This window comes from Budorcas taxicolor, chromosome 10 (assembly GCF_023091745.1).
Source record: "Budorcas taxicolor isolate Tak-1 chromosome 10, Takin1.1, whole genome shotgun sequence".
Lineage (NCBI taxonomy): Eukaryota > Metazoa > Chordata > Mammalia > Artiodactyla > Bovidae > Budorcas > Budorcas taxicolor.
The window spans coordinates 48,016,209-48,028,737 of NC_068919.1; the positions used below are offsets into that span (position 1 = coordinate 48,016,209).

The 12,529-nt window shown below is 41.8% G+C and overlaps 1 protein-coding gene across 2 annotated transcripts in view; it reads left to right on the forward strand.

The window, feature by feature from the left end:
- Positions 1-12,529, forward strand: part of RORA (RAR related orphan receptor A) — an 806,543-nt gene that overhangs the window by 766,919 nt on the left and 27,095 nt on the right. The gene's annotated exons all lie outside the window — the stretch shown is intronic.

Consider the following 12,529-nt stretch of genomic DNA (forward strand, 5'->3'; position numbering starts at 1 on the left):
TTCTTAACTTTAAATCCTTAACTTTCAAGCCCACGTTTATCCAAAGATATGTCTTTTTGCTCTCCTCCATACTTCTGAACATTCCAACCGGAAGTTCCCCAAAGAAATAAAACTGAAATTGAATTCATACCTTTCCAGCTAGGATTCTCTGCTCTTCTCAGCCTCAGGAGTGAAATGAGAGGGATTCCCACCTCCATAGTCTCCCAGATCCCAACATTTCAGTTGGCTTGGAAAATACAATAATCCACTCAGGCATATGAGCATTCACAATAAATCATAGAGTTATGAATAAATCTTGGTTGTCAAAAGCAAATGTGTAGCCGTTCCAACGCGTCTGCCATTAGAATTCAGCAAGGCAGCTGTCAGCTGTTTTCTTGTAATTAAACAGCCAATGAGCAGCTAATTAAGACATATGTGTATACAGAAGTGGAAGTGGGTATGTTAATGAACTGTAGGAATCAATTCATTAAGTGAAAATTGTCAAAAGACCAAACATCAGATCAGCATTTCAGCCTGTGTCTCCCTGGGAAGGAGCCCCGAGCAGGAGGGGAGCCCCTAAGAGCCAGAACCCCACCCCAACACCTTCCCAGCCACACTTACAGGTCTCTGTCGCTAAGGCCCGCTTGGGGGCAAAGATATTAACAACCCCAATAGGAAATGTCACATCTATTTCAAAGTCTTTTATTAAGGAGACCTAGCAAAGGAAAGTTGTTTTCCTACTTGTATAAACCTAGTATTTGATACCCTATAAAATGCCATCTCCCGCAGCTCATGTCTGAACCATTATATGGAACTTTGTACAACTGAAAAGTGAAGCTTTTTAACCTGTTTGTTGTTTATCTGTTTTTGGTCTGCCCCGTATCTTTGTATGCCTGTCTTCTGGGTAGTATATTAAGACGTCTCTGGCCTTTGGGTTAAGATGTACCCAGAGTTCAAGAATTCAAATCTTGGCTCCTCTCCTTCGACTGCTGTGTGACTTTGAAAAGATGGCTTAACCTCTCTGAACTGGAATTCTCTTATTTGTAAATAGACATAAAAACACCTGCTTTGTATAGTTGGGAATTGCATGTGAATCACGTTTGTGAAGTGTCCTCCACAGTGCTTGGTATAGAATAGGAGCTCACCATGTGGTTGTCACCACAGTTTTATCACCGGCATCATTTTTCCTCCAGTCTTTCATTCCACAAGTGTTTGTTGACTGCTCCAAGTACTAGGCTGTGTAATAACCCATTCAGAAGATGGCAGGTGTGGGGACCTGAGAAAATTGCAGTGAAGAAGACAGAGAAAAGTAGATGGATTTGAGGAATATGAAGATGACAGGAACAGCCTAATTTAGTGACTGCATGCATGTGGGTGGGGAGGGAGCAGGGAAGCCCATCTTTGTGCTTTGACTATCTGGGTTAAGGGTGGTACCCTTGCTTGAGCAAGGAAACACTGGAGGAAAAGAGACTGGGAAAATGATCAGTGGGTCAGGAAGTGTTCTATTCGGAATGAAGTTCAAGCCATTCAGTATGTATTGAATGGGTAAACAATAAGGCCCTACTGTATAGCACAAAGGAAACCTATATTCAGTATCCTATGATAGGGGCTTCCCTGGGGTCTCAGTGGTAAAGAATCCATCTGCCAACGCAGGACATAGGTTCGATCCCTGATCCAGGGAGATCCCACATCCCACAGAGCAACTAAGCCTGTGCGCCACAACTCTCGAGCCTGTGCTCTGGAGCCCAGCAGCCACAGCTACTGAAGCCCGCACACCCTAGAGCCTGGGCTCCACGACAGGAGAAGCCCCTGCAGTGAAAAGCCCCCACGCCACAACTAGAGAGTAACCCCTGCTCGCCACAACTAGAGAAAAGCCCACTCGGCAGTGAAGACCCAGACAGGCAAAAATAAATAAATAAGTAAATTTTAAAATATATCCTATGATAGACATAATAGAAAAGAATATGAAAAAGAAGGCACATATAACTGAATCACTTTGCGGTACAGAGGAAATTAGCATATTGTAAATCAACTATAGTTTAATTTTTTAAAAAGATAAAGCCATTCAGCTAAAGTTTCTGAAGAACGTCTGTGTATGTGTGTGTTGGTGGTGGGGATGATGGGGCTGTAGAAGGGTATGTGCCCTTTGGGTATGTGCCTATCCAAAATAGGGAGGAGCCACTTAGACAGCCTGTTGGAAAGCTGAGCATCCAGCAAGGACTGGGCTCAGTCCAGTCACCCGCTGGTCAGTTTTTAACAATCAACTCTCTGGAAAACAAACAGTGTCTATATATATGTACGTAACTTTAGTATGTATGTCACCGATCTAATTACAAACAATTTACAAGTAGTGCAGTTGACAGTACATCATTATAAACAGAGTATATAATATATGAAAGTGAAAGTGTTGGACTCTCAGTCGTGTCCGACCCTTTGCAACCCCTGGACTGTGGCCCGCCAAGCTCCTCCCTCCATGGGATTTCCCAGGCAAGAATAATGCAGTGGGTAGCCATTCCCTTCTCCAGGGGATCTTCCCACCCCAGGGATCGAACCCGGGTCTCTACATTATAGGCAGATTCTTTACCATCTGAGCCACCCATATAATATATACTATATGTTATATGTGTGATGCATAGTATGTGTGTAGACAGATGATTCCCACTGAATACACTCATTGATTTTTGCTGAACTCTTACATCCACACTTGTGGTTGTGGTTGATGAAAGACTGTAGTGTCAATGTGATTTTTCATTTACAATAATGAATAAGAGGAAAGTGAAACAAGGAAAAGCATGTTTTGGAACTTCTCTCATTCGTCAGTGATGATGTGAGCAACTACTTTCTGAAACAGATAATAGTTTTTAAAAATTGGAAGGATCAGTCTTCACATTTTTTATGCTCTTCACAATGTGATGGCTATAGACATGACATACTTTTAAACTGAACCTACGTTGTTATCATTTTCTTCATCACTTTTTAAAAAAATTTATTGAAATATAGTTCATTTACAAGGTTGTGTTAGTTTCAGATGTACAACAAAGTGATTAAGTTATACATATACACATATTCATTCTTTTTCAGATTCTTTACCTTATATAGATTATTACAGAATATTGAGTATAGTTTCCTGTGCTGTACAGTAGGTCCTTGTTGGCTACCTATTTTATATATGGTGGTAGTGGTTTAGTCAGTAAGTTGTGTCTGATTCTTTGCAACCCCATGGACTGCAGCCCACCAGACTCCTCTGTCAATGGGATTTCCCAGGCACAAATTCTGGAGTGAGTAGCCATTTCCCTCTTCAGGGGATCTTCCGACCCAGGGATTGAACCCATATCTCCTGCTTGGCAGATAGATTCTTATCACTGAGCCACCGGGGAAGCCTATTTTATATATAGTAGTATGTATATGTCATAAGTTAATGTTTAATAATGGTTATGTTTAACAGTTGGCTCACAAAATTTCAGAAAGTTTGACATTCAGCTCTTGCAACCCAGTGTCAGCCTTCTCCCATACCCATGGCCTCTGTCCCCATTCTGGGAAACTCCAACCTAATGGGATCAATGAAAATTTTCAGAATATACAGCCAGATTTCTTTTTATATAGCAATAGGGTCTTCCCTGGCTAAGACTCTGCACTCCCAATGCAGGGGACCCAGGTTCGATCCCTAGTCAGGGAACTATATCCGACAATGAAACCCCTAAAGATCCCACGGTGAAGATAGAAGATCTTGCATGTAACAACTAAGATCTAGCATGGCCAAATAATTTTTTTTTAACTAGGCAATAGAATTTTCCGAAGAACAGAGGCAGAAGTTAGAAATAAAACTCAACAGAAGGCACTTTGAAAGGCTTGGTGAAATAAGGCAGGAAACACTGGCAAATTCTCTTTGAGGCAGTGGAAATGGAGGCGGAAGGTTGATGAATGTGAAGAAATCAAGACTGAGTAACATGGGTTTTGTTAGCCCAACACTGCAGGAGAGATGCTTATGTGGGAGGCACTACACTTAAAATTAGGATGCTGGAGTTCAAGTCCCGGCAATGACATGAAGCCACGGGGCAGTCTGGACATGTCACTTAGCTTTCTCAGCTTCATTTTTGTTATCTGCAAAATCAGAGAGCTAGAGTAGATCTCTGATTCTTAACAAAGGGAAAGCAGCAGAGTCTTCAGGAAGCTTTGTTAAAATGTTTACCATACAGAATGACATGTCTTCTTTTTTGATCTACAAAAATGGCACTTTCACATTGTTCAAACTAGCATGTATGTCAGCGGCTATACACTCAGATGTTCTAGTTCAGAAGATCTCAGGTGTATTTTTCAAAAGTTCCACCGGTGATTCTGATACACATTCAGTTGGAGAACTACTGAGTCAAGTAATGTCAACTTCCTTTCATCTCTAAAGGCTGTTTGCATATTCTAATTTACTGTTTGCAATAACTGCATGTGAGTTTGCTGCCACTAGGTGGTGGTAGTGTGCCACGGTCACACCATATACTGGTATCCTGAATTTCATCATGGTGGCCCTCTGCTCAAGCCCACCGTGTTTGTAATGGCACATCTCCATGTACCTTGACAGCCATAAAAAGTGAACTTTTAAGAAAGCCAAAGAAGTCATTCATTAGCTCAGCTTTTAGAAGTGAAACTCCACCATTGTGTATTTAACATCTGTCCCCAGCTGACTCACAGCTTCTGCGCTTTCTTCTCTACACGAACCTCTTCAGTTCCTCCCCCAAACTCCAAGCGCTTCCTTGCGGTGTTACTGCTCTCTGCGTGGCCTCCAGCTTCCCCACCCCTAGAACCGGGATCCCAGCTTACTCATTCATCAGTGGGACCCTCTCCAGGTCCCACTGTCAGTCAAGATCTGGCTTCTACATTTATGAGCAGGCTTCTCTCTTTATGAAGAAAAATACCTACCATACTTTCTCCCTTTCTTCCTTCTTGCCCTTCTAATCCTTCTCCTCATATATGCTCATTTGCTTTAAATACTTTATCAGTTTAACTGCCCAAATCCTCTGAGAAACCCCAAGAATATACTGAAATGAAGAGCTTTTTTGTTTGTTTATTGGCCATGCCTTGTGACATGTGGCATTCGTGTTCCCCGATCAAGGATCGAACCCATGTGCCCTGCATTGAAAGTTCAGATTCTTAACCACTGTACCACCAGGGAAATCCCTGTAGAGTTGTGTTTTTCTGTTGTTGTTGCTGTTTTAAGGGGAGACAAGGGGCACGAAAGGAACACCAAGCTCCCGTTCTATCTGAAAGGCACAGTTTGGTGTGTCTGATTCACCTAGGCTTACCCTTTCCCTCCCTCCATGGCTCTCACCTTATAAACCTGCCTGACCCCTCCCTTTGGTATTTGATAGCTAGCCTTGTGGGCTGTCAACTTAGTCCAAAAGAAAGGTTTTTTCTGTGGTTCTTAGTGCTTCCACTCCCCGAACTTTCCACAGGCACTTGCTCAAATGACTCAGTGAGGAGTAAATGGGGTTGTAAAGAGTAAGGTGTGTCTGTCTATCTGCACGTTTGCTTTCCCCAAGCCCTTCGGAGCTGAGACATCTAAAGAAGTGGAGTCCTTTTTCTCATATCGGTTCCAGCCTCAGCACCATTGCTCCAAGAGCATGTGGAAAGCCTCGTGGATTTGTCTTGCAAATAGGTGGTATAATTTCTCAGATATCTTGAAAGATAGTGACTGTGCCCTTGGATTCAGTTTGTTGTTGTTATTGTTTTGTTTTCTAAATGAGCCAAAGTAATTTAGAAATAAGTAGGGTGAATTAAAGAGAACATAGCCCTCCTGGTGATAAATGAGGGAAAAATCATGAAATTGTGAAACTGACTTTCTTGTGTGAATAACCCACATCAGGAGGTGGCTATAGAAGAGGAATGTATTAAATGCCTGGGCAGTGACAACATGGCCAGTTAAAGGGGTTAACCGGGAGGAAAACTAATTTCAGAACAGATCAGTCTTGCTCCTTTATCATGCATGCCTTGTGTCTTGACACTGCTTTCTTTAATGGTCACCTTCTATAAGAACCCCCAAGTGGGAATCCTTTTTGACACACAAAAGAAGCAGAAGAACAACAAAAGGGATAAAAGTGTGAGTTCTGGAATTAAACCACCTGAATTCAGATCCTGACTTTATCCCACGCTGGGGAGAGGGTAGAGTGGGGAGGGGTTTGGGTTCTGAGCTAGTGCCTCCCTAAGCCTCAGGTTCTTTGACCTAAAAACCAGGAAAATGATAGTGCCTGCCTCATGCTGCCCTTGTCAAAATTAAAGCCTCTTACACAGAGTGAAGTAAGCCAGGAAGAGAAAAACAAATATCAATATATTAATCATATATTTGGAACCTAAAAAATGGTACTGATGAGCCTATTTGCAGGGCGGGAATGGAGACCCAGACGTCGTCGAGAATGGACTTGGACACGGCGGGGGAAGGAGTAGGGGCACGGATTGAGAGAGCAGCTCTGACTTGTACACACTCTCATCTGTGAAATAGATAGCTGGTGGGAAGCTGCTGCAGAACACGGGGAGCCCAGCCCGGCACTCTGTGATGACCTAGAGGGGTGGGATGGCAAGGCGAGGGAGGCTTCAGAGGGAGGGAATGCATGCATACTGATCCATAGGCTGATATAGGCTGATTCGTTTTGTTGTATGGCAGAAACTAACACAACGTTATAAAGCAATTATCCTCCAATAATTTTAAAAAATTAAGTGATGGAATCCATATAAAGCACAGGGTGACAAGCAAATAATCAGCACGTTTTAATACTACCTGGGATTGGTTTTAATCAGATAGGGTAAGACACCTAAGACACAAACATGACCGCCATGAAGGGAAAGAAATTGGTTATAACATAGGTCCCTAGAAATAGAAGGCACAGCATGCCACACAGGGGACCACAGTGGGAAGCCATGTCAGTCAGAGGCAGAGAGAGGGTGAGGAAAACCTGGGAGAGGGTGACTGGTCTAGTCTCTGGATTGGTTGGTTTGCATGTGAAAAGTATGCTCCCAGGCAAGTTGTTTGCTATTTCTAGAAGCTAGGTAGCAGGTAGCCCTGGGAAGTGTAATCTCTGAGTTAGCAAGACCTCAAGATGTGAAAGCATTAAAAATACAGTATAAATAGTATGATTAGAAGACTTCCGTGGCAGACTAGTGGTTAAGACTCTGCCTTCCAATGCAAGAAATGTGAGTTCAGTCCCTGGTCAGGGAGCTAAGACCACACATGCCTCATGGCCAAAAAAAACAGAACACAAACAACAGAAGCAGTATTATAACAAATGCAGTAAAGACTTTAAAAATGGTCCACATTAAAAAAATATATTTAAGATAATGCATTCATTAAGATCTCTCCTTCCATCATCATCATATCTTCACCAGTATCATTATCATTATTCCCTCTCAGGGTTCCCTTTTAGCAGAGCAAACTGGTGGTTGTATATGGCTTCTGTGCTAACATTTTGGAACTTGATTAGTGGTGGTTTGATGTTCACTTACTTTAATGTGTAAAACCTAAAGAGTAGCCTTTTTTCCCTTTGATAATGACCGAAGCCTTATTCAAGAGTGGCATCTAGACGTGGATTTCTTAGTTTTTAAGAAAGTGGAGACATTGTAAAGGAGCCTAAGAATACTAAAGGTACAAATGAACCTGGAAAGAAAGGTGGCAGACACTGTGATCTGGTCTATAGATGAGGTCCTGGGAGATAATGGTGCAGTCTGCATGTACTGGCTCCATTTAAAGAAAAAAAGAGAGATTGTGTAGACATTCTTCATATTCACTGATTAGGGAACAAAATGGAGCAGACTCTTTGTGACGCAGACCCTTTTTTTCCCCTTTTATCAGCAAAAGGAAACGCAAATAATTCGTGATCCTAAACCCCTGCTTAGGTCCAACTCTCACATCTATATATGACTACCGAAAAAACCATAGCTTTGACTAGTGGACCTTTGTCAGCAAGTAATGTCTCTGCTTTTTAATATGCTGTCTGGGTCTGTCATAGCTTTCCTTTCAAGGAGTGTCTTTTCATTTCATGGCTACAGTAACCATCCACAGTGATTTTGGAGCCCAAGACAGTAAAGTTTCTCACTGTTTCCATTGTTTCCCCATCTATTTGCCATGAGTGATGAGACTGGGTGCCATGATCTTTGTTTTTTGAATATTGAGTTTTAAGCCAGCTTTTTCACTCTCCTCTTTCACCTTCATCAAGAGGTTCTTTAGTTCCTCTTCACTTTTTGCCATTAGGCTGGTATCATCTGCATATTTGAGGCTGTTGATATTTCTCCCAGCAATCTTGATTCCAGCTTGTGCTTTCTTTATCCAGCCTGGCATTTCACATGATGTACTCTGCATATAAGTTAAGTAAGCAGGGTGATGATATACAGCCTTGACGTACTCCTTTCCCAATTTGGAACCAGTACGTTGTTCCATGTCTAGTTCTAACTATTGCTTCTTGACAAGGATACAGGTTTTGTAGGAGGCAGGTAAGGTTGTCTGATATTCCCAGCTCTTGAAGGATTTTCCATAGTTTGTTGTGATCTACACAGTGAAAGGCTTTAGCATAGTCAATGAAGCAGAAGTAGATGTTTTTCTGGAATTCTCTTGATTTTTCTGGACCCAGCAGATGTTGGCAATTTGATCTCTGGTTCTTCTACCATTTGTAAATGTTCCTCTGTACTTCTGGAAGTTCTCAGTTCACATACTGTTGAAGCCTAACTTGAAGTATTTTGAGCATTACTTTGCCAGCATGGGAGATGTGTACAGTTAAATGGTAGTTTGAACATTCTTTGGGATTGGAATGAAAACTGACGTTTTCCAGTCCTGTGGCCACTGCTGAGTTTTCCAAATTTGCTGACGTATTGAGTGCAGCACTTTCACAGCATCATCTTTTAGGATTTGAAATAGCTCAGCTGGAATTCCATCACCTCCACTAGCTTTGTTTGTAGTGATGCTTCCTCAGACCCACTTGACTTTGCACTCCAAGATGTCTGTCTCTAGGTGAGTGATCATGCCATCGTGGTTATCCAGGTCATTAATATCTTTTTTGTACAGATGTTCTGTGTATTCTTGCCACCTCTTCTTAAAATCTTCTGCTCCTGTTAGGTCCATACCGTTTCTGTCCTTTATTGTGCCCATCTTCGCATGAAATGTTCCCTTGGTACCTCTCATTTTCTTGAAGAGCTCTCTAGCCTTTCCCATTCTATTGTTTCCCTCTGTATCTTTGCATTGTACATTTAGGAAGGCTTTCTTATCTCTCCTTGCTGTTCTTTGGAACTCTGCATTCAGATGGGTATGTCTTTCCTTTTCTCCTTTGCCTTTCACTTCTTTTCTCAGCTATTTGTAAGGCCTTCTCAGACAACCATTTTGCCTTTTTGCATTTCTTTTTCATGGGGGTGGTTTTGATCACCGCCTCCTGTACAGTGTTATGAACCTCTGTCCATAGTTCTTCAAGCACTCTGTCTATCAGATCTAATCCCTTGAATCTGTTTGTCACTTCCACTTCCATTAAGAAGGCTGAGCGCCGAAGAATTGATGCTTTCGAACTGTGGTGTTGGAGAAGACTCTTGAGAGTACCCTGGACTGCAAGGAGATCAAACCAATCAATCCTGAATATTCATTGGAAGGACTGATCCTGAAACTGAAACTCCCGTACTTTGGCCATCTGATGCGAAGAGCCAACTCATTGCAAAGACTCTAATGCTGAGAAGGATTGAAGGCAGGAGAAGGGGACGACAGAGGACAAGATGGTTAGATGGCAATACCTACTCAATCGACCTGAGTTTGAGCAAGCTCTGGGAGATGGTGAAGGGCAGGGAAGCCTGGTGGGCTGCAGTTTGTGGGGTCACAAAGGGTCAGGCATGACTGAGCAACTGATCAAACAAACAAGCCCCTGCAGTGACAGCAAACATAGAGTGGTAGAGTCTCAAGAAAGAACAAAATACCTTTCAGCCTTGGCGGAGATTATATGTCTCTGACTCAACCGAATACATAGACAGGTGACCTCTTGGTATCTCTTTCTAAGGATCATCTGCCTCTATTACCATTTATATTTTGTTGAAGTCTATTAAGTGCCAAAGAAAGTTTTACTTCACACTTTGTCACAGAGAAAAGAAACACATTAAGGAAAAAAAAAAAGAAAAACAGCTTTAGATATTTTGACAAAAGAGAGATTGCCTGATGGAGAAGGCAGTGGCACCCCACTCCAGAACTCTTGCCTGGAAAATCCCATGGACGGAGGAGCCTGGTAGGCTGCAGTCCATGAGGTTGCTAAGAGTCGGACACGACTGAGTGACTTCACTTTTATTTTCACTTTTCACTTCCATGCATTGGAGAAGGAAATGGCAATCCACTCCAGTATTCTTGCCTGGAGAATCCCAGGGATGGCAGAGGCTGGTGGGTTGCTGTCTGTGGGGTCGCACAGAGTTGAACACTACTGAAGCGACTTAGCAGCGGCAGCAGCAGAGAGACAGATTGAGATCCTGGGCCTCTAACCTTGCCCACATTGGTTAGTGAATAGCTTGGTAGACGTCAGAGAGTTGGTAAGAGGTCAGTGCCTGCCCCTCCCATCCTAGGTTGGTCTCCAAAAGGGAAAAACTGGGAACTGAGGTTATATCCATCATGCTACTGCTAAGTCACTTCAGTCGTGTCCAACTCTGTGCGACCCCACAGATGGCAGCCCACCAGGTTCCACGGTCCCTGGGATTCTCCAGGCAAGAACACTGGAATGGATTGCCATTTCCTTCTCCAATGCATGAAAGAGAAAAGTGAAAGTGAAGTTGCTCAGTCCTGTCCAACTCTTAGCGACCCCATGGACTGCAGCCTACCAGGCTCCTCCGTCCATGGATTTTCCAGGCAAGAGTACTGGAGTGGGGTGCCATTGCCCTCTCCATATATCCATCATAACCATGACTTAATCCACAGAGTCCCCAGCTTTCAGGGAAGAAAGCAGATGTAGTGAATAGTTCTTCTTGAGTAGCTCGTATACCTTTCCACTCACATATTATAGAAAAATCAAAAAGCACGGACAAACAACAACAAAAACAAGATCAGCATTTATTTTCATTTGAGGGCATAATTTTCCAAAGGTTTCTTCTGTGTTAAATATGTAGATTTTCCCTCCAAAATTGGATTATATTGTGTTTAGTTCTTTAGCTGTTTTTTTTTTTTAAGTAGTACATTTCTACCACCACCTTATGTCAATAATTGTACTTCTGAAATACCATTTTTAGTGGTTGATGAATATGCAGATATCCAACATGACTCTTCCAGTTCACTACTGTTGGACATTTAGCTTGTTTATAAATTTGTCTTACCTTACAGATAGTGCTGTGATGAACACCCACGTAGGTAAATCCTTGTACCTTTCTTATCATTCCTTTAAAATATATTCCTTAAAAAGTAATTTCTAGTTCAGTGGATAGGCTTTTTTTTTTTTTTTTTTTTTTTTAGTTTCTCTGGCATGTTTTTTTAAGGATTTTAGTATAACTGCCAGGTTGGCCTCCAGAAGAATCTCCTGTGAGAGAGTACTCTTATCAGTTTGCCCAGCTCTGTCACTCCATCCGTTCTTCAGGATTTTACCTTACCCTTTGGTACTGGTATCCCCTGGGTCACGGTCAACAGTCTTTGCCATTAAAGATTTAAAGATGATAATAGACATTTGTAACCTTCGTAGTTCTGCTTCATAGAAATGTTTCTGGTTGCCTTCTTTTTTCTTTTTTTCCAGAATACATTGCTAGTTTGCAAAACCAATGAGAGATAAGTCAACTATCAAGCAATAACCAGAAACAAACCCCACATATATTTGTAAAATAAGGAATGTGCTTGTATAAATAACAAGTTTCTATTATATAGCCCAGGAAACTATCTTCATGGAAAAGAATCTGAAAAAGAGTATATATAATTGAGTTACTTTGCTGTACACCAGAAACTAATGCAACATTGTAAATAAGCCTTACTTTAGCTTTTAAAAATGTGCTTCTAAATAACATATGGATTAAAAAAAGAGATCTATTGAAAACTAGAATGTGTTTCATATTGAATAATCATGAAAATACTATATACCAAAACTCATGGGTTGCTACCAAAATGTAACTAAAAGGAACACTGACCGCTTTAAGAAAAGACTGAGCAATGAACATTAACGAGCTAGAAAGAATCTAGCTCAAGGAGTTAGCAAAAGTGAATGAGCCAACGAATAAACGAGTAAATGAATGAAATCCTTGAGGTCAGTACTCCTCATGCATCTTATTACACCTTCTCGTTTACAAAACCGTGCTTAACAAATACGTGGGACTTGATGAGCATCAGCTCAGATTTGTTCAATCTGAAAGCCCATGATTCTGAAAAGATGGTTTTTCCAAACTCTCCAGGGTAGAGTATTCCTAGTCTGATTGATCTGCCAAGATAATCCACCCAAGTGTCATTTAACTTCTTGGAGCAGTAGATTCTAACTTGGGGAATGAAAGATACCTAAAGAGTGGTGAATTTATTTGGTCTGGTTGAGACTGCCACAGTGTCCACTTAGGTTAGGGTGAGGCTGCACTTTCTCGTCTCTGGGCATACAGA